The 24,301-nt window shown below is 39.8% G+C and overlaps 1 protein-coding gene across 19 annotated transcripts in view; it reads right to left on the bottom strand.

The window, feature by feature from the left end:
• syngap1b (synaptic Ras GTPase activating protein 1b) overlaps positions 1-24,301 on the bottom strand; it is a 183,475-nt gene that overhangs the window by 81,541 nt on the left and 77,633 nt on the right. The window contains exon 1 of one of the 19 annotated variants that reach the window (XM_055013888.1): positions 779-2,994. The exons of 16 other annotated variants lie outside the window; for them this stretch is intronic. The gene's annotated coding sequence lies outside the window, so the exon portion shown is untranslated. Of the gene's footprint in view, positions 1-778; positions 2,995-24,301 lie in introns of those variants that run through there. 2 more of the 19 variants (XM_055013890.1, XM_055013889.1) reach the window with 2 other exon arrangements.

Consider the following 24,301-nt stretch of genomic DNA (forward strand, 5'->3'; position numbering starts at 1 on the left):
CAAAGAAATGAAAGGTCTAATTTTGGATCTGGCTTGTGTTTCTTGTGGGAAATATTTGATTTTTAGAGCAAAGGGAACAGAGTACAGTCGGATCTGATTTAGCAGGCTTGTCATGGTACATTATTTACTGTAATTTTCACCACAGTGCAGCACAAGGACATCAGGAGCCACTAGATATTTAAACCCCCAAAAATCAAACAGTGCTCCACACATTTCATTGAGCTCTCAGTTGTGGGAAAGAGCTGCAAAGAAATATTGACTTCATCATCGAACAAGCATGAATGCAGCTTTATAGCAGAGTTTTTGCTTGATTATAGCACTGCATGAGAACAAACAGCAGATGGGAAGCAGTGGACTATTTGTGCTCTTGCACTTGACGACAAACTCACAGAAACACAGAGAGAAAAGTGATGTCATTGTACGAGAGATGATTGCTAATGGGGTGAAGATCAGAGCTACACTTACAGCGGACTTGGAGACGGCTTTCTATGTCTTATTTGAAAGTGATGTGAAAAACTGATTTCCAGAATTCGACACTGGGCATTGGCAAAACTGAAACACCCACTCAGAAAACATGACTGCTAATATGAAAGGTGCACTCACAGTCAAAGATTATTACTGTCTGTGTAATTTGTTTTCTGTCTTGTAAATTCCTAAAACTGGAATTTTGGGGGACATAATCATGTATTTCTGGAATGACAAAGCGACTTTGTAATGAGTTGGATTTGCATATATATGGGTTTATGCGCAACAACAGTCAAATAAAAAGATGTCCTACCTAGATGAGGAGGGGCTCTTGTGCTTTGTGTCCAAACTTGTAGAGACAGCGTCTCTGCGCTTCCAGTGAACAGTAGGTGACCCCACAGTGAGCTGCTGCCAGCACAGGCTGGAGGTGCGTTCACTGACTTCAGCCTATATTCCACCGAGTCTCTGTATTTGTTTGCTGCAGCTCCGCAGATTGTGTTACATTCCTTCAAGCATCGACACTTGTTCTGATCCGATACTCCAAAAGCACACAGTGATATTAGCGTCTATAAATAACTGAGCACAAGTGTTGGTATATCTGAAAACCGCACCTGCCAACAAGTGTTATGACACATATGCATTTGTCTGACTATCTGATCGGCGGGTAAGCATCCTCTGGCGGATTTATAAGGCTGTGTTCAAGTTCCAGACAGAGGAGTATTGCTCAAAAAGTCAGCGCTCAAATCACCCTAGAAAAAAAAAGGAATCAAGAGGACTTAAGCTAAAGCAAAGCCAGGGAAATCAATTCTACTACAAAAGCCCAATACGGCAAAAACACTTCCATGTTGCAACTGGATGAATGTTGGCCCTAAATCTGTCTGTGACCTTTAAATATTTCATAGACAAATAGGTATATGAATAAATGATGCCTACCTCCACTACCAAGGCACCTGGAAACAGGGCTCCTTCAAGATATCTGGATATATCCCAGTAAGTGAATACAAAAATGAATTATAGTGATCTTATAATAAATTTATGTACAATTCTCTATACAAATATCACAGAAAATTATAAACTATAGATTTTATATAATATACTAAGGAAATATTATAGCATAGCAATATTTACGAGATAAAAAATACTATCAAGTGCAATACGGTGACCATAAACTCACTACTGAGCATCACAGACACACTAGACTTCCCTAGATCATAGGAATATTATTAGAAGTTTTCTGCCCACTACAAACACTACTAAGAAAAAAAAATCACAGAAAGTTGAACTATTGTAAGTGGCCTGTTGTTGGGAGGATGTCCTTTCAGGTAAAATAGCAACTGCAGGCCTTTACTTTTCTCCAAAGTGCTGAATTTACCTTTGAGGTGACCCAAAAGTGCCACACTGATAAGTGTACAGGACGACAGTTATTAAGTAGGCCACTGTTCGTTATCTCGCATCTTCAGACTAATTAGTGAGAGGTAAAACGACGGGAAAACAAACACTCCCAAAGCCAGCTGAGTGTTATAATTTCACACTGAGGCACTGTTCATCCTTCCCCCGCCTCCCCCCGGCAGCAGCAGCCTGCTTCTTGAGCTCCGGCAGCAGCGGCTGTTCCGCGGCGGGCAGTCCGGATGAGAGCTCCTCCTCCCCGGCCTCTCCCTGTCCTCTCTCCCCGGTGCCCTCCGCCCCAACCCTGCACTCGCAATTCCGGTGACCGACGGGAGATCCGCTGAGGCCAATTCCTCTCATCTTTTAGACGTGCAATGTTTCTGCGATGTTCTCCTTAGTGGCTGTCCGCCTTGCGCATGTCAGAAAAAAAGAAATAAACTTGCCGAAGATGGAGAGGGTAAAAAGGTTTTGTTTTTAAAAAAAACGCGTTGGTGCCTCGGGACTCTGGAGTTTAATTGCAATCAGAAGCTCGGTGTGCACGCAGAGGGGAAATGAGCTGCTTGTCTGGAGGTGCAGCCATGTGTGCGCGCGCGTGCACGTGAGAGAGCGCGCCCGATCCCATGTGTGCGTGAAAGAAGCGGTGCGGTGCGCAATAGGTCCTCGTTTCTGTATGTGCGCCAGCAAACGCGCGTCGCTCCGATGTCTGCTGCGCCTTACCCCCCCTCCCTCTCTCCCTCGCCTCCTGATCGGACTTTCCCAAGGTAGCAGCAAAGCAGGAAAAATTAAAGCTGCCAATGAAATATGTGGACAAACATCCGCCCGGAGTGAAGAGACAGGAAAGAAAAATAACTGAGCCAGAGAATAAAGTAGTCTAAAAACTGCAATGCCTACAAACTGAACGTATGCCAGCAGCTGACAGGCTGCACAAGCACAGAAAAAAATTTTAAAATGTGATGGCAACTTAGTCCCTCGTCTTCCTTCCCACCAAACGGAGGTTCATCCTCAAGTAATCCGCCTGGCATGCGATGGATGTTGTAGTGTCTCCTGTCTGCTGCCTGGACGGATTATCCTGCACAGGTGGACAGCAGCACAGTTTGGGGAGGGAGCAGCAGTGCACTGATACCCTGCGCTTCAATCTCTCCCTGCCTCCTTCGCTCTCTGTATTCCAGTAGTAGAGAGAGAGGGAGAGGAGGAGAGGGAGATGTTTAGAAGGGGTGGGGCTGGATGGGTGCCTGCTGAGACCTGGAGGGATTTTAAGCCCCTCTTCACTTTTTTCTCCTCCTCCTCTCTCACTTCATTCTTTCCATCTTTTCTTCCTCTCCCCTTCAGCCTCTCATTCCTTTCTGTTTACCTCTCACCTTCTGCACACACAGCACAGAGCGAAGTTCAGAGCCGAGGGGCAACTGTGTGGGAGGCATGCAAGCATGTTATTACTCACACAATACCTTGCACAAAGCCCAGTCCCCACCACCTGCCCGTGTAACACTTGTTACATACCCACAGACGAGTCATGACCAATCAAAATTAGAAATGACACTGCTAATTTCTCAGACCTTACCCGACCCCTGCTGATTTCCAACAAATAAGGCCAGCGAGCCAATACGCTCAGTTATTTAAATCTAACAGGTACATTTCTTTTTATTTCTCGGTGTATCTGATGTCTAGTACTTTTTAATTTCAGCCTCAACAACATCCCCATTGATTGGGCTTTCAGCAGTGATAAGCAATCAGCACTTCCTCAGGGGTAAAGGGTATCTCAGATCTGTTTCCATGACAACTGTGGCTTTAAAGCAACTTTTTTTAAACCGTCGTTTTATTATGTCACTGTACTGCTACTGTACTCGCTGCACCCTTATCGCTGCAAAGATAGAGAAATGGGTAAAAATAACATGACCTCCATGCAAGTGGTGGATGGATATGTTCATTCATGCTCCCTCCCACCTTAGATACTCTATCTTAGGAGAAGATTTAAATTAGATGTCAAACTACAAGTGGTCAAACTGACTTTATGAGGGTTTAACATTATGCTCATGTGATCTTTAAATTGAAAATACAAGGTTGAGGTACTTCAATATTTCAGCTACTTTACCCCCATAGTTGTCTTTCTCTCTGTTGTCTTGTCTCCTCCCTCTCTTTCTCTGTAGCTCTCACTCTAACAGTCGGCTCTATAATTATTTCCATGGTTACCATTAAGGATGTGAAGCTAAGTCTGATGTACTATGGTAGTAATCTTTTCCTCTCCTCTGCCTGTTCCTTCTGTCCTCTCTGCTCATCCATCGCATCTCCTTCTTCTTCTTATGCTGCGTTGCTACATGAGTCTCAGCAGCCTTCTACTTGCTAAATGTGCAATCTGCTTTAAACCAACATTTAATTTGGAAGCTTATGCAGCTCAGTACATGCACAAATTCATACCCATGTAATCCATATGTAAGCAAGTCATGCAGTCAACCTGTCCTAAAAAACATGAATCATAATGTGTTGTACTGCTATAGACGCTGTAAGACACTGCAGGAGGCTTATAGCTGCACAACAAGGTTTCATGTTGTGGGTTCAAGTCTGGTTCATAATGTTTAATTCTTAGCAGTAAGTAGAAATGCAGTACGAAGCCCCCCGGTTGCACTGGTGGGAAAAATGTTACTCCACAGCCACAAGTTAGTCATATGTAAGCATTGGATAATTAAGGGGTGGCCGCAACTTTATCACTGCTTGTCTATGACTTTCAGTATAGCCATGTTTTCATGACACTTTTTTATGCATAATAATGGAAACTGAAAAATCTGAAAGAATTTCTACAATGTTGTAAAAGACTTTTGTCGTTCACCTGTGACAGTCTTTCACAAAGTTAACTGTCAAAAAGTTGATTTATGGGAGATGGAAATACCTTTATCAAGTAACTTCTGACATAGTAAATATTTGATTCAATCACTGATCAGCTGTTTCTGCTATTTTCATTGAGTTTGACTCCAGACAACAATAAACATGAGCTCTGTTCCAAATCACATACTTTTTACTGTAAGTCCATACTGCAGCTGCGCTTACAAAGTACGTCGGGTTGCATGCAGTATGCATACAATGCAGTAAGGAATCCTTGCATTTTAGGTAAATCTTTTTCTGGCACACAATGTAGTAATGTAGTATGGATATCGGAACACAACCATGCCAGCTGACTTGGAAAAATGATTACAAGTTTGCCAAGTGGAAGAATTCCTGAAGACTTCTCACCATTTTTTTAATTGTCCCCTGGGGACAAATGAAGTTGTCTGAATCTGAATCTGAATTTTTCTGTCATAGATGGCCAAAGTTTGTTGGTTTCTTCATCTTCTTTGAGGATTTTGAGTAGTTGGCAAGCAAGTACTTTTGTTTCCATGTTCTTGTACTCTGTTTATTACAGTCATGTACAAAATAGCCTATTCTGGCAACACTTCGCAGCCAAGTTTATTTGGTTCAAATCAGCTAATGGAAGAATGGCTAATTTGCATTTTCTTTTTTAAATCTTGGAAATATGGCTTAAATGGACAAACAACATGAGGAAACAGAAGTGGCATGTTGTTGCTTCAATGAATAAATGGTTGCCTTCAGGTGACTAGCATTCGTCTTTTGACATGACATGGTGACCTCTATAAGGCTCTTTACTTTGACGCACATGCAGTGTGCAAATCAGGAGGTGTACACAGAGAGGCTGCTGTACTGTCGAGTCAAAGGAGAGAAAAGTCACAAAATTCTATATGGGCTAAGGACACCAAACTGCAGGATCAGTGCCTCCAAATCCTAACTTTCACATAATAGTCGTGATTGACAGAACAAATTAATTTACATTTTCTTTTCTGGAAATATATTTGCAATTTTTGCTAAAATTTTAAGGACACTTCACTACAACAGCGGAATAATAGCCCTACACTTACAATCCTACCAAACCACAAAGTGACCTTTTAATTCATAGTTTTTGAATGACTTACACAAGCTATCTTTGGACAGCACCAATCATGATGGTCCTTGATTTCAGTCTATATGTTGGAATTATCTTCATGCACAAGTGTGGCGTCATCTTCTTATCTAAGACGAGTAAATATTTTTTTCAAAAATGCTCTCACACAGTTTCTTTATTGACTAAAGTTTGGAAGGTAAGAAATATCCAGTCTCTGAATGGGTGCCATATTTTGCTCCTAATTGCAATGAAAAAGCATTCTGACATTGCTGCTCTGATTTGTGCACCATTTTCTCCTTTGAAATGATAACTGAGGCTCATGAGTATCATACTATTTAGAGATCAAGTTGGACAAAATAAACCTAATGCTCACATAGTTAGTCCTAATTCATTGTGAAAATATTCAGGAGACTCCAGTGTTTTCATGTAAAGGACCATTTCAAGTATCTTTAAACATTCAAATAGAAATTCAGAGTAGTGGAAAATTCTGAATCTGACCCTGTACTCAATCCTGAAATTCAATTAAGTGATACATAATGACTACATTGAAAGGTTAGTATCTTGTTAATGTGATTCTTTAATATAGATTTGAGTCCAGACCCTGCCTAATCGGAGTTGTGGGATGTCTGCTTATTTCCAATCAGTAAAAGCCCAAGTTAACTGTGGCTTCCTTTTTTGCATGCAAAGTGAAATATTAGGAAATGACCGCATTATATTCAAAAGTAATTTTGTCTTAGTGAGAGACTTCTGCAGTTTCTTGCTCTTTCTCTATTTGTCCTCGGCTGCTGAAGAACAAAGTCATACTTACTCATGTCATGACAAGGCTGAGCTGCTGCTGCATTAATCAGTCCCTCCAGGAATTCGCGATGTTGGGATCGTGCGAATTCATGCAAATTCAACCAATCTCCATGAATTCTGCGTGGCCTTGCAATTTTGTCCAATCACCGCAACTTTTCCGCAATTTTGGCTTGCCTCCCATGAGTTCCACCAATCATAGCAGTCCCCAGTGCAAACGTAATGCACATACGTTACCAAATTCACTTCCTTGTTTTTGGTTTGTAGATGCAGACATGTCCCATTCTAATGTCTCTCATTTACCAACAAAAATTACTTCTGAAGACCGTGCAAAACAATTAACTCCCTGATCTTCTTCACCAAAGCGGAAGCAAACAGTTTTACACCCGTGCAATATTGCGGTGACATACAAAAAAAAAAAAATCATTAATTGATAAACACCACGAAACATATCAGGAGAATGGCTGAAACTAGCAGACCACAGACCAGACAAATCACCGTGATGGAAACTGTTGCATCCAGATCTGTTGGAGCACTGAAAGAATGAAGGTAAGTTAGATTAATTATTCCGACAAGGAACACGGCAGAGTTATGCGACGATCGGCATATGTGAATCATTCCTCTCTTAGCAACGTTACTCAAAAACGGACTAGGGGATTTAGAGGAAATTTTCAGGGAAGGTCAGAAATGACCCAAGGACCAAATGATTAGATTTTGGCAGTGATGCGGCTTAAAGTCTGGATCCATGGATTAGTGGATCCAGATTTCCCATTTAAAGAGTGGCACGGCATCTGATAGTGGCACGGTAACCATGGCAACAAGTGAACGCTACCTCAGCAGCCTGCAGACGATCACATCAATGCGATCTGATCCACCGCTGTGGATGTATCGGAAATGATACAAGGAACAATTGATTATATTGTGGCCGTCTTTCTGAGTCCCATCAATTCCTGCCACCCGCTACATATTTAGGTGAGGCGATGTGGTATGTACACATGCATAACACACGGCTGTGTTCAGCACATGTTAGGTAATGAACAGACTTGGTGGAGTACTGTGCTCTCTGGGTGCCTTTGTTAATTGACGTGACAAGCTGTGAGCATATGTGTGTGAACACGAGTGTGCCAGAAAGTGAAATTAACTTTTTAAGTCACTGACAGATATGTCCAAATGTGATTCATTCAATAGTGAATTTTCATTTTGTGCCTTAAATCTACCAACCACTTCATGTATCTGGCTGCTCCCACCATGGTATGCCAGCTTTTGTGTAAATGGGTTGGAGCATTAAAGAATTAATTTCAGAATAAATATTGTATATTACAATGTTGAAATATGCTCTAAAAGCTGAAAAAAATGCAACTTTTTAGCAATTGTCACTGTCTCCTGCAATTTCATCGCAACAAAGAAGCTTAAAACATCACAATTTACATCGCAATTTTTTAGAAAAGCTGCCGCAAATTCAGGCATTTGCACAAGCACAGAAAAAAAATAAAATCCTGGAGGGACTGATTAATGATGATGCTAAAGGCTGAATTTTGTTTTCCCTTGTTAGACTATTTTGTTCATTTGATTGAAACCAGTGGCAGCAAATACACTTTATTTCTTGAGGAAAAATAAGCCTTTTATCAAAATATAAAAATTTGCTAACAGCCACAGGTTCAACCCAAGTCTCAGACATTCAGTGCTTCCAACACAGGACTTGATCTCCTGCTGCCATGTCTACTGCATGTGGACTTCCCCCACCTCTTCGCTCTCAGTCCAAAACTGACCAAGTGCAATCAGCTCCAATTCCAGTAGAACCTCTGCAGAGCAGACACCAGCTGGTGGCAGCCTCCGTGTTTCAGATGGATAGATATCGGGTGGTTTGTGCTGACAGGAGAGGAAGGAACCACAAGAGTTGTAACAAGAAACACACTGTGACAGTCAGACTCCTGAAGAGCTGGACGAGAAAATGGAAAGAAGGGAGGGGGCCCGGGTGTTGCAGTATGAGAAGCACTACTGAGAAAGTCGTGTATTCTGTGACAGGATGACGGATGGTTGAACAAGGAGGACAGGACTATACATGTGCACACTGCCACCTTGCTGGGCCTACGCCAAAGCGCAATGACAATGAGGACTGGAGTATGCAGGTGTGGAATGGGCTGCCATGTGCAGACAGGCAGTTTTCTTCCCTTTAGGTGTTCGCCTGGCCAGGAGGAATGCCTTGATCAGTTTGGCTACACCCATGATCGCATGTCATTCAGAGTTTTCATGGCACAATCCATCATGGCTGCCTATGTTCTGCCATTCTTCTGTCTGGAGAATTTACTGTTGCTGTCTAGTCTCAGACGGAGTCAAGATGGCTACAATGGGACCAATGATGTGGTCATCAAGACAACAGTGTTCTTATGCCAAGAACATAATGGAAACCTGTGCAGACTACAAGGTCTAAATGAAAACAGGCAGTGCCCAAACTGTGTTAATGTTTTTATGCTCCATGTTTGCTATAAATTTTAACAATAGCAACACATACTGCACTGTAATTATACAACAACAGCGGAGATTAAGTCAAAGGCAAGAAAAAAGAAAACAAAGAATAATAAATTGCTGAACAAGTTGGTCTGTACCGCTATAATTGAAAGCTGAACTGAAAGTGGTTGTCTGAGGATGTTGTCTATTCATAACCAGATGAATGGCACCAGATGAGGTCTTCCTTCTTTTGGCACTAATCATTCATTTTCACAGCATCGAGATCTTTTGAATTACGGGAAAAGACAAACACTTTAGTTAAGATGTGGTGATCACAGTGAGGTATTACAATATCTATAGCAGCTTGTCAGGATCACTGTATGCTCAAACTGACTGTGTATGAACTTGCAGCATTAAATGAAAAAACTCCATGACAAACGTTCTTCTACATTCTGTATTTTATAAGAATAGATTTTTTGTCATATGCAGAATGCTGGCATTACTGTTTTAACCACACTTACGTTTCCTAAATGTGTCAATGGGAACCAGCATCCCAACCGATAGTTTTATTAACTTGTACTGCTATTAATGATAATATTTACTGGATGTTAACTCTATTCTCTGGTTAATACACACAGAAATAAACTGCACCAACTTCTTGGGTTAACTGTACACATTGCATATGATGCAAAAATTATATATAAAGGGCATTTGAACGAGTAACCACAAAGAAAAAAAAACACCTCCTTACTGAGTGGATTATTAGAGTCCTTTCAGTGTCTGCTGGTACAATCAACTGAAGAACAGATCCGAATAACAGTGAACTAAAACTGATTTAAACAAGCCAATGGAAAATAAAATGATCTATGGAAAATGTGTCGCTACTCCGACGGTGCACATAAGTGCATTACGCCTTTTATGAGCAGAGCACATTTTAAAATGTAAAGAAAGTTACACTTTCCATCACTATGGCTAATACTGTAGCTGCCTGTGCTGGTTAAAGTGACAACGAAACAGCTAAACGATCATCATTCACTTGCACAAATGCAACCTCTTGAGAGTTGCACATTCTAAAAAAAAAGGTTCCATATGCATCCATTTTGGTTGCAGTCTGGTGCCCTGCCTGTCAATCATTCCAGACCAGACTGTCAATCAAACAGCCAAGCCTTCAAACACTTGATGCCTTATTTATAGAATTAATTCTAGAAATATTTTCAGATGGACCACCAAATCTTTGGTTTTGTTCAGAGAAATTAACAAAAGAATCCTAATAACCTGGGGAAAAAAATTTCTTTCCTTGCCCTCTCATGAAAGGGTTCTGAATTGGTGTCTATGGAGTCAGGGCTTTTTGGAGCCACCCCCTGGTGGCACTCCTGGTATTGCAGGTTTTGACACTTCCAGGTTTGCTTCACTTCTTAGTGCCAGTTTCTATGTCCATCTTTCTTAAACAGTCTATGGTCAGTCCCTTTTTTGTGCAAGATTCGGGGTGTAATACATTTGTTCTACTGCTCAGAAAAAAAGAGTTCTCTCCTCTAGCCATGGTTGTTCTCTTTCAACTGAGGTTTGGACTTTAATATATTGCAGAGAAAAATGAACCCACGGTGAGTAAAAATGTGACAGGAGCCAAATAAAAAAAATGCCTAGAAACTTGTTTGGTGTTCAGAGGGCTAAACTGGGCTGTTAAGTTACGCATAGTGAAGGGAACGGCTACTTTAATTGCCATCCCAGGACAGTCTGAGCTCCACTCAAGCTCCACCTCTTTGTCAGGCACTTCCAAGATACTGATGGCAAGAGTCACCACACTGACATTCAAAACCACTGTTCAGAAAATCTGCGGGTGATGTCACAGAGGGTTTGTCCATCTTTGCATACAGTAAGGGTTGCGTTTTGCACACTGAGGTGTCATTTCCAACTGAAGACAAGCTTTCGAAGTATATAATAGCTGCTTTATGGTTTAGCTTCTTATTCAGTTTTGCTTTGGTTGAAATGAAGATGCAACAGAAGTGTGGTACTGTTGCAAGGCCCAAAAGTCCAATTGTGTCAAAAGTGGCAGCAATGGTATGTCCTGTTTACATCACTTGACAGAAGAATGATTCTGCCTTCCTATGCTACAAACATGGCTATAGCATTTCAGAGCGTCAAGTCCAGCCTTACATAATGATGATGAAGTGAATTGTTGAAGTGTTCAATTTTCTTACTACAACTGCAATACTGTTAAAATGCTTTAAAGTAAAGCCTGAGTGATTTATCCAGCAGTACACTGTCCCAATTTTTTGTATTTTTGTAACAGATTTGTTTTCGATACCATCCTCAGGATCATATTTACAGTAGTCACAGGCGTTCCATTATTTTGCCCTAAATTTCCTATTTCTCCCTGCCATCCTGCAGATTCAAAACAGAGCATTTCCAAATAAAAACCCACATTTTTAACCTTTAAAATGCTGCCACCTGCCAACGGTGCACCAACCACCCACACAATCACATCTCTGCAGCTCTTGTTTTCTGCTATCCAGTTATTGCAAAGTCATTTGTGAATCATCAATGCTCGCCAACTGCTGCTGTGCCAGAGGATGTGGAAAGATTTGAAGAGGTGACTATCAACTCCAGTGACGCCAAGTCAGTCCTCAGGTACATTCTTGTGGGAAGCAATCTTCCCAAGTGAGAAAGAGCAATCTGCTAGAGGGAGTTATATAGCCCTTATTCTACAGTCTGAGATTGACTGTTGGGTAGGCATAATGGGTGCAATCAGTTTAGCTGTGCTGTTTGGACATCATCTGAGGCTTTCATAATAAACCTCATGACTTCACATGTGTTTTTGTTTGTCACAACTTCCATGATGTTTCCTCTGCTGGCTGGTTTTATTTTCTCGAGACTCATTTTGTGACCTATTGATCTCTGAGCCAAGTGAAGACAGTTGCTTCTTCAATGCATCATATCACAGTGAGGTGAACTGTAGGAAAACTGAAAGCAAAATGAAGACCTGTGCTTTCTAACTGATCACATTGTGGTTTTTCCAAGCTCAGAATGGGCTTTTGGGTTGTGACTACACAACAGTAAGCATGACCATTCCAAGTACAGTAAAGGCAATGAGTCTGTGTTGCTTTATTTGACAGGAATCTGTGCATTTGATCTGCATTTCTGGCCATTCATTTTTAAAAAATGACAGTCTGCTATGCTTGAGTAAGTGATACCCAAAATGGTGAAAAATTTGAGCAGCTTTTTAAAAATTCTTAAATCTTACCATTTTGGTGCTGGTGATTTTTCTTTGGTGTGCCAAAAATTCTTAGAATCAGTAAAAATCCTGCATGTGACATTCGTGGGTTTGAAAAGCATGTTACCTTTAAAAAAATCCAAACAAAATGACACCACTTATCAGAGCCAGACACTGAAAAAACAGAATGAATCGGTGGATTTTCAACTTTATGGTGGTCCTTAAACTAATTATGTGTCCTGTAGACGTCCGTTTGGAAATTGACCAAATCTGAGCTTAAAATCATTATATCCAAATTACTTTATCCTACACGTCTCAATTAAAAATTAGTCTAAAACAAACTATCGACATCAGATTCTGTAAAAAATTTTTAAAAATCTGCGCTCCTCAGGGTAACTGAAAAGTCATGACTGATACAGCTGCGACCACAGCCACATGACACAAATTCAGAGACTTTGCAAGTGAACGGCAGGTTGTGTTTACACAAAAAGACTGAGAGCAAAATAAAACATGCTTGATCAATAAAATAAATGCACATGGCTCAAAAACAGTATACAGAGGAGCAAACCGTGAAAGACAGAGTTTGGAGAGTTTGTAAAACTGAACAGCAAAATATCTATAGTATGTAAGATTTTCTTTTCTAGTTTAAAAAATTTGGTAACACTTGTGGGAAATTTTTTTTTAGATCTAATTTATAGCATTATAACAACTTCATATTGCACATGAGACATTTCTGAGTTCATTTTACTTTGAGCCATGACTGTGCTGTTTCAAGAGAGATACAACTTTATATTGTAGTGAAAAATGAGGCCACAGTGAGTAAAAATGTGTCAGGAGCAAAGAAAGCACACAGAAAGTACTTGGGGTTCAGAATTAAACATGTGAGGACAGCGAGATCCTTATGAAGTAGAAAAACTTTCGTGATGAGGTGTGAACTACCAGCAAGGCATTCTTGGCTTTGCCATTTTCTGAACACACCTACACACACAAATACACAACTTCTGAGCACTCACATATGTTAAACCTGCCATGAACATATTGCTGGCTTTGTCACATCCACCTACACATGAATTGGAAAACGAACCACTTGCAGGAATGCTGTGCTGCATGTACCGTAAAAGGCATCGCACAGACCGACCGTGCGTCCTCTTTTATTCTGTAGCGAGAGCTTCACTGATGCCACAATGCTGCCAGGTAAGGGTATGAACACATAAACAGCTGATGCCTATGGAAATATTTCAGGCAGAGATGCTTGCGGAATTGAGCACTAAAGCACAAAAGCACGCACAGATGCGCACACACACACACACACACAGAAAAAGCCACATCTTACTCCGGGGTGAAGAAGACTGTGTGCATCAGCACAGAACAGCACTGAGCCTTGAGGTGACAGTGAGACACAGAGATGGTGTTGGCGTGACTCCCTCCCTCTCTCACTTTCGGTCTCAAAATACTCACCCTTTCTAATTTTCTATCTCTCTGCTCTTTCACTGTCTGTCTTTTAACTTCTCCTCCCACTAACTCATCCCCACCTCCTGCCTCCCTCTCCCCCAAGCTGCATTACACTGCTGTGTGCAGATATTCAATTAAAAGGCTGTTGAGTATAAACTGAAAAGTCTAACACACATACACACACACGCACACGCACACGCACACGCACACGCACACGCACACACACACACACACACACACACACACACACACACACACACACACACACACACACACACACACACACACACACACACACACACACACACACAGAGAGATCACCAGGGAAGAGAGGGAAAGGCAGATGCAGATTAATATCACACACCAGTCCGAGCAGAGGGATGAGATCTTGAGATATTTATCATTGAGACGCAATTGGATTTATGAGATAACTGTATGTGGCTGGAGATTCTATCGCAGGGTTTTCTTATTCTTAATTGTACTGCAGTGAAGAAAATATTTTTTTTTAGTTTTCTCTTTGTTTTCTCTCATATGAATTCTCTGTGATAAATCTATTGTCAAATCAATCCAAAAATGAATGGCACAGGCAACTGTCCCTGTTGTTGGGTGTGATTTGGTGTTTTATTTACACTGGAGTCAAATTCAAAATATATTTTTCTCCTTTAAGGCCTGGAATCAAACCTAAGATAGTATTTATCACTGGTTAATTTTCTATAATCTTGCAAAGCCACACAAACACATTCATCTTTTAGGAAGCAAGACTTTGTTTTCCCAACAATTTGGAGAAAATAAGAAGGGACAGATGCTTCTCTGGACAGATTCTAAGGAGTCCAGTGATGACTTTTGCAGCATATAGCACCCTAACTACCTCACTGGAGATGCATTTCTCTGTTTTGTTTTCAGTAGGTGACTTACTTCTTTGGCAGACTGCCCTGGTATTGACCCACAGCCAGTGTGTTCATTAAAGCAGTGGTAGGTAAGAGTCTATAGGGCAGCAAAAAGCCAGGTGTTACCTAACAGCCGCCTCCTGTTTGATCTGCAGATTTTGGTAAAATACTTCACAGGGACAGTTTAGTTCACAAAAGCTCACGATGATTAGTTTGAAGGCGCCTCCTGCAGCACTATGTGTCCTCTACAAAGTCAGTGCAGAATGATCATGATTTCTCTGCAGGGATCTGATCAATACATTTTGAATTCAAAGTGAATTGACCAGAGAATAAAAGAGAGGCAATTCTACTAAAATAGGGTTCCAAAACTCTTCTCTATTACACATATTTTTATTCTTAAAAATGCTTTCAACTACACTGTAGGATATCTGAGAATAATAGCAAAGACTTCTGCAAGTTGATCCACCAGAATAATACAAATTGTACTTTTTATATGTGCAGTTATAGAAAAAAACTCTCTCCTAAAACAAGTAAACTTTTCATACTATGTCCAGCTGTTCCTTTCCATCTCTGTGGGCTTCAAACATCAGTTTTGATAAAGAATAATTCATATGAGAAGTGGATTCACCTGTAAAGAAAATAGAAAACGGTAGCTGAGCTAATACATGACATGGCTTTTGCCTTAATTTATCTCTCTTGCCCCATTTGCTTTTTTCATTCATGAATTATCAGTTCCAAATTTACTACCACCGTAGGGCATGATTTGTGATACGACTGATTAGTATTTCCCTCTGACAGTTTTACAATGTGCCTCAATGTAAGACTGGTACAAGAGTTAGAAACGATCAGACAACAAATCAAGACAGAAATTAACACAACCATGGTCACTTTCTACATAGTTGTCAGCTGTAAACTGAGTCAAATTGTCAATTTGCGAGTGCTGGAGATATTTAGGCTCATATTTGACTGCAAATCACCAGTTTTTGTACAGATCAGCACAGTGCCTTTACTCCCTCCCCATCATTGTCTGCCTTTTGAGAAACAGCTTAATAAACTTAAAACACTCCCTCATTGCAATTCCTTAGTGAATCTTTGAACAGTGAAGTTATGTCATTGCATCATAAGTGTGGTAACAGACTGACAGAAAATTTCGATATGACCAAAAATTACAGCTAGACCTGGCTTTCATTATACAGACATGCTAGAAATGTTAGTATGTTTCAAATATATCCAGTTGTACCAACTAGTAAATAATCAATTTTGTTTAGAAATATGGCATTTGAGTAATTATTCTTCCAAACTGAAAATTGCTTTAGCAGTACAGTGGATTTCACCTTTAAGTACCATTAATGTAACAAATAGGAAAAAGAAATAACCACTTAAGAACAAACCAATCTTGATTTTTGCTTTCCACTCTCACTCCTTCCCTAATTTTTGGCTGCGAATCATACTATTACAATAACACAATTTACACAGCATTTTTCGATTGACACGGAGCTGGCAGTGAGGTCTTCATTTACAACATCTCCCCATCCAGCAGTTCTGTAACTGTGATTGTCAGTCTGATCACCGTGTCCTTGCCATTTTTCCACCACTTCCTCAAGTCTATTTTTGCCCTTTTGTCAAGGCGGATGTATTGCAAACTTGCCAGCAGCGCTGTCAAGGTTGTTGCACCTTGGTTTCTTTGTGCATCTCTACATCTACTTCATTGTACCACCTCAGTGCTAACACTGCAACTGTTCGCAACCTATTCATGATTCATACCTGGGTGGCTGATGCATTGCAGGGAGGTGGCAGGCAGATAAAGGCTTGAATAGGGAGTGCTATGGGCTTGAAAATGGAGGATTGCTGTTTTAAATGGAGGACACCATGAAAAGAAATACATAAATTAAAGTTCTGTGTTTAACAATCATCTTTTCTTCACGAGTGTCCTGTGCTTCCGTGTTTAAACTGTGTCCAGTGCAGCCCAGTCATATAACAAAATGTGTAATTGTTACCTCGGTCCACAGTGTGAAATGAACTATTTACACAAAAAAGGGTGTAATATTATGATATGCCTACATTTTTCAACAACTCTTGTGGCAAGAGTAGCACCTTGGAAGACTACGGAACTTTGTGTTCAGCATTTGCACATTTATAATAAACCTAAATCTTGATCAACAACTGAAAAAGGGATAGCAACCGAAGTAAACAGCAACTGAAAATGACTGAAAACACCAGCTGAATACAGAAGTAAATGACTGAAAACTGAAATAAACCATGACTGAAAACAACTAAAAAACAGAGGCAAACACTGATTGAGAATGACTTAAAACACAAACAGCGACTAAAAACAGTGACTGAAAACTGAGACCAAAAACAGCAACTAAAAACAGGAGTGTAACGCTACTAAAAAGGCTGATAACAGCAATGGAAAATAGCAACTAAAAACAGAGACTTAAAGCACAGACAGTAGAAAATTTAAACAGTGACTGAAAAGGACAAAAAAAAGTTACCTAGAATGACGAAAAACAGAAGTAGATCAATCTAAAAAAGGCTGATAACAGCAACTGATAACAGCAACAAAAAAACTTGTCAAAACAGAAGTAAACAGTGAAGGAAAACAACTAAAACCAAAAACATAAGTAAATTATGACTGAAAGGGACTGAAAAAGACAGAAAATCCATGTAAACAGTGACTGAAAATGCAACAAAGTGTAAACAAAAATACATGAAGACAAATCCAATCTCCTGGTAAAAGTCCTGTACTTTTCATGCAACCAAACCTGGGTAAATGTAGGGCAGTGAATGAGGAACCCTCCCACTTGCAGCTGCTGTTGGAATGAGTTTAAACATTTACACTTCACCCCAAAACTCTTGAAGAGCTGGGAAGTGTCTGATAGTAAAAGGCTGGTTGTACTGTATTGGGCTGGGCTGCCAAGTGTGAATGTCGGTGTGAAGCAGGGCATCACTAAACACATACACTCAGCAAAACTGCAAAAAGAAGAACACTGCAGTGAGAAAATGACTGTCATCTTGTCTGGAGGTACTACTGGTATGCGTTTGATTCAGACTAGTTTGAGTCCTGAGGGAAGTTTAAACATATTAAACATCTGTAGGAAGCAGTTTATTTCCCAAAAGAATATATGCAGATGTACCAGAGCTCCATAATAACACCCCAGGGGAAACTGTGAAATGAGCTGATGTGGTTTGATGTAGCATATGTGAAGGCATGGCCGTCCGTCCGTCCGTCTGTCTGTTTGCATCTGCTGATGTCTGTCTACACTGATGTGACTGCAAGTGTCACAAAGGGATTAAAACATTTATATTGCCAAAAGGAAATTATTATCAGACTAAATTCTGAAAATAAATATGAGAACGGTTTGTTTTGCCTACACATAATTAAAAGGATGCTGATGAATGTCATTAATCGATGAAATGAATGAAATACAGTAGATGTTTTACTTTAAACTGTTTCTAACCACTGACTATTAATGTTTGCTGCCCATTCAAATTTGAAGAACAAAGTAAACACCACGTTACATTGCAAATGCACTGCAGTCTGATCAACATTATTGATCTCTTCACATTGATTTGATATTAAAATAATCTTCATAGCTGATGTACATTATGCAATGACTTGTTCAGTGTGCAATTACATTAGTGCAGCTGCTGGAAACATCTGCTTAGCAGCAACTTCATCGGGCATGCAAATTTGTAAATATTTACCACCACCTGTAAAATGGATTTATACTCATCGCAGATAATTGCTGATACACTTTGTCGCTTGAGTTTTGCTGTTGAATGTTGCTTAGCATGAGCCTGAGGTACCTAACTGTCGCCACCTTTTTACATCTTTAATTTATGCCATTTATCAACAAGACTGTCACAGTTAGCAGTTAGACAATAGGGAGGTGTGACTTACTGTCTGACCCTCATGAGCAGTCAGCACACACCTGTAATTCCATCTCATTAAACAGTAAGTTACTACAGCAAATCTACACACATTTTCTGACACTTAACCTGAATGTCGGTTAATATACTTTTAATCGATTAAATTATTTACAGCAACTAATTGACTAACAATTAATAATTTGTATTCTTATACCAATGTAACAGCACTAGTTGTGAAGAAGCAGCTTAGTGAAATTTTTTAAACTACCTTGAAGGTAAAACAGAAACTACCATACACAAATTATTCCTTTATGTGTACTGCTGTCGGACAACCTTAAACCAGGTAGTTATCCTGCTAACTTTGGATAATATAATAGTTTGTTGTGTAACCTGCTCATATTTCTTTGATCATCTGACTTCAACTGAAATGATCATTTACTGAGCAAATTATGCGTACAAGCAAAATATGTATTTAAGTGTAATGACTGATCTGCTTTATCAGGACTGCTTGTGCACATTTTACTGCCTGCCAGCTACATAAATCACTCCATGATGTCACCTTGCATCAGAAGCAATTTTACATCAGTGAGAAGAGCACAGGGGAATAAAGAATGACAGAAAATCCTTTTTTGAACAAGGAAAAACTGTTCCAAATTTGGCAGAAATATTGTTTCTGTAGTCATCCATAGATGATAACAAATTGAGTGCCTGTGAGAAATAAATCAATATAGTATGCCCAGACTCTCATGAAGCTCCCTGTCTATTGGCTTTACTGATGGTATTTTGGCCAGTCTAGCCATCCTAAGGCAAAAGCTCAAGGCCTTTTAAAAGTTTCATCCTTGAAGAAATTTCAAGGCATTTTCTGCTAAATATGTTGTATCTGACTGCAATGTTGAACTTTACAAAACTGAATAATTATTTTCTATTTTATTGATCTGTGGACTCCCTGTGGGGTGTGTCCTTATTTATCATCCCCATTTTTTTGAGTTTCTATTAAAGAATTTGCATGTACATAAATTGCTGACAATAAAGTCAAATGGTAGCCATGCCAGTGCACTGCTGGGGCATACAAAGGTAACAGTAACACACACAAACATACATTTTTAGAGGGCAAACCTGTGAGTGACTGAAATGTCGTGTCTCGGAAATGACTTTACTTTATTACCGGGACACGATTGTGGTGTAGCAGAAATTAGTTTTGTTTGTCTTTTCTGAAAATTGAACTGCATAGTGTGGACAGATGAGTCTGAAGGGAATTTTCAAAGAATATTAGTGTACCATAGATTGTGCAGATCAATCAGGCCTGAGTGCCTAACTATGTTCTAGAAATAGAAATTTTGCAATAACTATTATGCACAAGTAGTAATCAAAAGCCCCCAATCACTTTCATTTTGCATATGAATGGAGCACGGAATGGTTATGCACATGCGACAGGTGTGAGCAGTAAATTTTATGAGCCAGGATTCTCCATGATGTTGTGCGATCAGCGTCAGGACCTGTGTAATATGTTTTTGTGACCACTGGCAGGTGCACTTGTGAGGCCATGAAGCGGCACGATGTTGAACTCAGCGAGCACTGGTGAAGAGAAATGGATCTATAGGTACAGACAAGAGTCTAAACAGCTGTACATGGCATATGGTGGTGCACCATGATTTCATCCTACAGGGACAGACTGTCAAGGCAGAGCTCTAACATCCTGAGGTGTCAGAGGGAGAACATTTAGCGTGAACAACCTGAAATGCAGCATGATGGTATATGGATGCTGCATCATGACAATGTGCCCAAACACAATGCATGGAAAACGCACTTTTTGACAGCATCAGCACAATCGCTGCTCCCCTCGTGTCCTACTGGCCAGTTTTGCCTCCCTACAGCTTCGTCGTCATGTTGATGGATAACTGTTAACTGATTTTAACTGATAATTGATTTTTTAAATCACAGTTATAGGAATGCTGATCAAGTTAGCATTCACTGTGCTACACTGAAGCTCAGAGAAACGGCATCACCCCTGAAAACTGTATTTGTTGTCAGATAAACTTGGGTTTATGTCGATATTTCTTACAGATTGCATCAAGCAAGATTGACACATGTAGGTGATCATATAATATTGCATCAGCTGTAACTTTTTGAGCTACAGTCACTCCTTGTTTGAGGATGGTTGCTGATGAATTTTTCATTTTGTGTTCCATTTAAAACCACAAACTAAAGCAACTTGAGGACTTCTGCTAACATTTCGATAATAAATTTTGCATTTAACAAAAGATTGTAAATAAGAATGATCTTTGCCTTAGCTATTTCTAAATGTCTTTAGTTCATCTTTCTGATTGTGATACTAGTCCTTAATGCAACATTTCATTGTGAAACCAGGGTAAGAAATGTGAGATTCCTACAGGAAGCAATGCACGTCTTTAAAGACAGAGTGGTCTTTCTCTTATGAATTTGAAAATGACTTGTAATCCATTGCTTTGTCCTTGCTTGGAAATATTTCAGAAACTCAGCTTGGTGGGAGAAAAGCTATTGTAACAATGAATGTACAAAAATTTGTCTCATACCAATCTATAGAAATCATTTGTGTGTTTATTTTGCTCCTCAACAGAGACAAATTCCACTATTTTTTTTTTAAATCTCTGGTTGAGAATCACTAATGTAGCTCATCTGTGACTCACTGAGCTTTCACACCAGTTATATGCTATGAAAATCAATGAGTAAAGTCTGGTGTTTAAATTGTCAGCATCTCAGCACCAAAGCAACTAAGACATACTCCAGTGGAAAAATAATGTATGCAGACTTTATATATGATACCATATGGATATATAGATACACTAAAGTATTTACCAACCTGGACATATCAAGCACTTCAAACACTGGGAAATAAAGTAGTGTTTAGGGAGTAGCCCTTTCACGGAGGCTTAAAATTCTCTCATGGCAGATAGAAGCAGTCCCAATGGACCACACAGCCAACAGGTTGCTGTGTGTGTGAGCTGACTACCACACCCGAAACTGGTTAAAAGCTGCAGCGCTGGAGAGCTAGACGCCCTTGTGTTGAGCTGGTGGCCAGCTGTCACTCAAAATGAGGCCAGGCTTGCTTGCTTTATCTTGCTGTTTTTTCATTTCATGCATGTTTTTAAGGTAAGATAATATAGCTGACCGTTACATCACACTAGCCCACAGGGTATATCACTCAGAAAGACATTTCATGTTACATAATCATTCTATTTACATACTGTTTTGCATAAAAATCTTAATGCATGTCGTTGGTCAGAGCACCCCGCAATATTACCTCAAAATGTAAGCTGTAAGCAAACACATTCAAGAAGGAAGTGACAGAGATCTGATTGTCAGCCAGGTGGTAAGAAAGGACTGAAATATCTGTTTTGTAATGTCGAACAAACTTGATATCGCTCCAAGTGACTGACTGTAACCACCCACCCAAACACCAGAGGACGATTGATATCTGTGGTCCCCCGCGAGTCTCTCATCTCAGCTCAGAAAGAAAGACCTTGGATGTTCGAATGTAAAGCTCTGCCCTCACAGTCTTCTTTACATGTATTTGAATCTGATTTTGAAGCTTTGATGCTCAGGTGGATAAAGTTCTCATGTTTTCTACAAAAAGACAAGCTTTTCATCTTCTGCCGACCTGGAAAAAGGTCATCTGTGGATTAAGTCTCAAACTGCAAATGTGGAATCAAGCAGCAAACTGGTCTTTGTAGTACATGTAGTTACCTGGAAAGCTCCTTAAAAGAAATGCAGGTGTCTGCAGTTTGACTTTTTTGAGTTTGAATGTGAGCTGGAGCTAATTCATGGTTTCTGCCTCCGTGTTCACCGACAACTGTGGAAAAATAGCGGACATGCATTCACTTCTATTCATTCTACAATCAAGAAATATATATGTGAACATGTGCCACAAATGAGTAGTGGAAAACGTGTTGCTGACCTCAATAAGAAGAGTTGCTTTGTCTATTGTGTTTTGCTGGACAACTTGGAAAAGTCAAAAATAGTAAAAAAGTATGTGCAACCACTTAAAGAGCCTATATTATACACATTTACAGATTTAGGTTTTTGTTTTGAGGGTCTATTTAAATATGTTTACATACTTTAATCCTCAAAAGAACACAGTATTTCTTTCACACTGTACATTTTTGCAGCATCTTTTCTCACCCTCTTTCTGAAGTACTCTGTTTTAGTTCCTGTCTCTAAGGCAACCTTCAAAAAGGTGCGCTCTGATTGGTCACCTGGTGTGACAAAAATGAAATATTGAATATACATCTTAGGTCTGGAGATGTGGGTCCAGCAGAAGTGACTCCAGCGAGGACATAATCATGGACTGTGATGCAACTGCTTATTCTTAGTTTGAGGGTTTCGGGCCAAACAAGCTGTTGCATAGTGACGTAAATAAGTAAGAAAAGAATAGCCGGAGCTTTAAAAGAGGCATTGTATGCAGTTAAGGAGCAGATTTTTTTCTGTGGGAAGGTATAAAAAAAAAGAACAACTAGAATAGGGACAAAGATGTAGAATATAACACAAATATAAACATACATATGGTTCACGAAATGAGCATCCAGTTAATTCTTCTGGCACACCAGTGGGGTGGCTGTGTGGACAGACAGCAGGGTCTCAAATGTTGGTCTGCAAGCAAACAACCCTTGAGGACAGGGGTGAAGATGAAATTTCCATCACGCAGATGTGAAAGTGTGTCAGAAAAAGTGTGAGAACTGCTGGTGAACAGAATGAGCATGTTTACATTTAAAACAAATAAAAACTAATTTTGGGGGATGCTTGCCAAAAGTTTTCTGAAATATACATGTTTATGCAAAAAAACACACGAGAATACCAGTCAATTCAATTATCAAATAAATATTAAATACGGCATCAGCCATGGAAAATCCAGTGTTGGCTGGGCTTTAAGCTTCACGCTATGAAGTTGATTGCATATATCTGCGGCTCAGTCGTACCACCGAATTTTGATCAGTTTAAGTAGAATCACTGCATAAAATTGCAATTATAAAATAGCTGCTGAAATAAGTGCACTACTCACATTGTGTGGTTAATAATACCAAGAAAGACACAGTCAGTCAATCTCACATTTGTGGTTTACTGTTCGGGCAATTAGTATGAGCCATACTTGAAAGTATCTCAACACATTATATCTGCCACACACAAACACACTGTAAAAGTAAAGAAACGTTATATGTTATATTTCTAAGTATATTCATATCAGACATAAACAGTCTGGACTTGGTTATAACTGTCTCGAAGCTGTAAAACAGGTTTGGAAACAGGCAAAAATCAAAAACTCATTGTCTCAAAGGATTATCTCATAACTTATTTCCATTTCCAACTGACACCAAGCCTTTGATTTAACTCTGGGGAGAAACGACCGATATAAGTTCCAACAACTTCCAAGGGCCAAACTTCTATGATTTATGATAATGAGTCACTGTTTGCATATGCTAAAATATGGAATTCACTGAAATATTCAATACATTTGAAGCAGTTTAACAAAGTGCAGCAGTACTCAGACAGTGTATTGATCCAGCCCAGTGGACATGCAGCTTTGAGACAAGCGCAGCACTCATTTTCAGGAGGCATCTGTGTCCATGTCCATCAAACGCCGAACACAACACCGCAGAAACCATTTGTATTCATTTTCAGTTCCAAAGACAAGACAGCCAGATGATTCAGCAAATCTCTCCAAACACAAAGCCCGGCTTCTTTGGGGGAGATTTTCATTTTTCCCAGCAGCTAAAGGTTTATAAACTGTCAACCTGCACAGTAACACTGCTAGTGACGCAACAGGCTTAGTTTCTCATATCGCTAGAAATAAACGCTTATCAGTGAGCTCCAAAGACCAAAGCGGCT

This window comes from Amphiprion ocellaris, chromosome 9, assembly GCF_022539595.1.
Source record: "Amphiprion ocellaris isolate individual 3 ecotype Okinawa chromosome 9, ASM2253959v1, whole genome shotgun sequence".
NCBI lineage: Eukaryota > Metazoa > Chordata > Actinopteri > Pomacentridae > Amphiprion > Amphiprion ocellaris.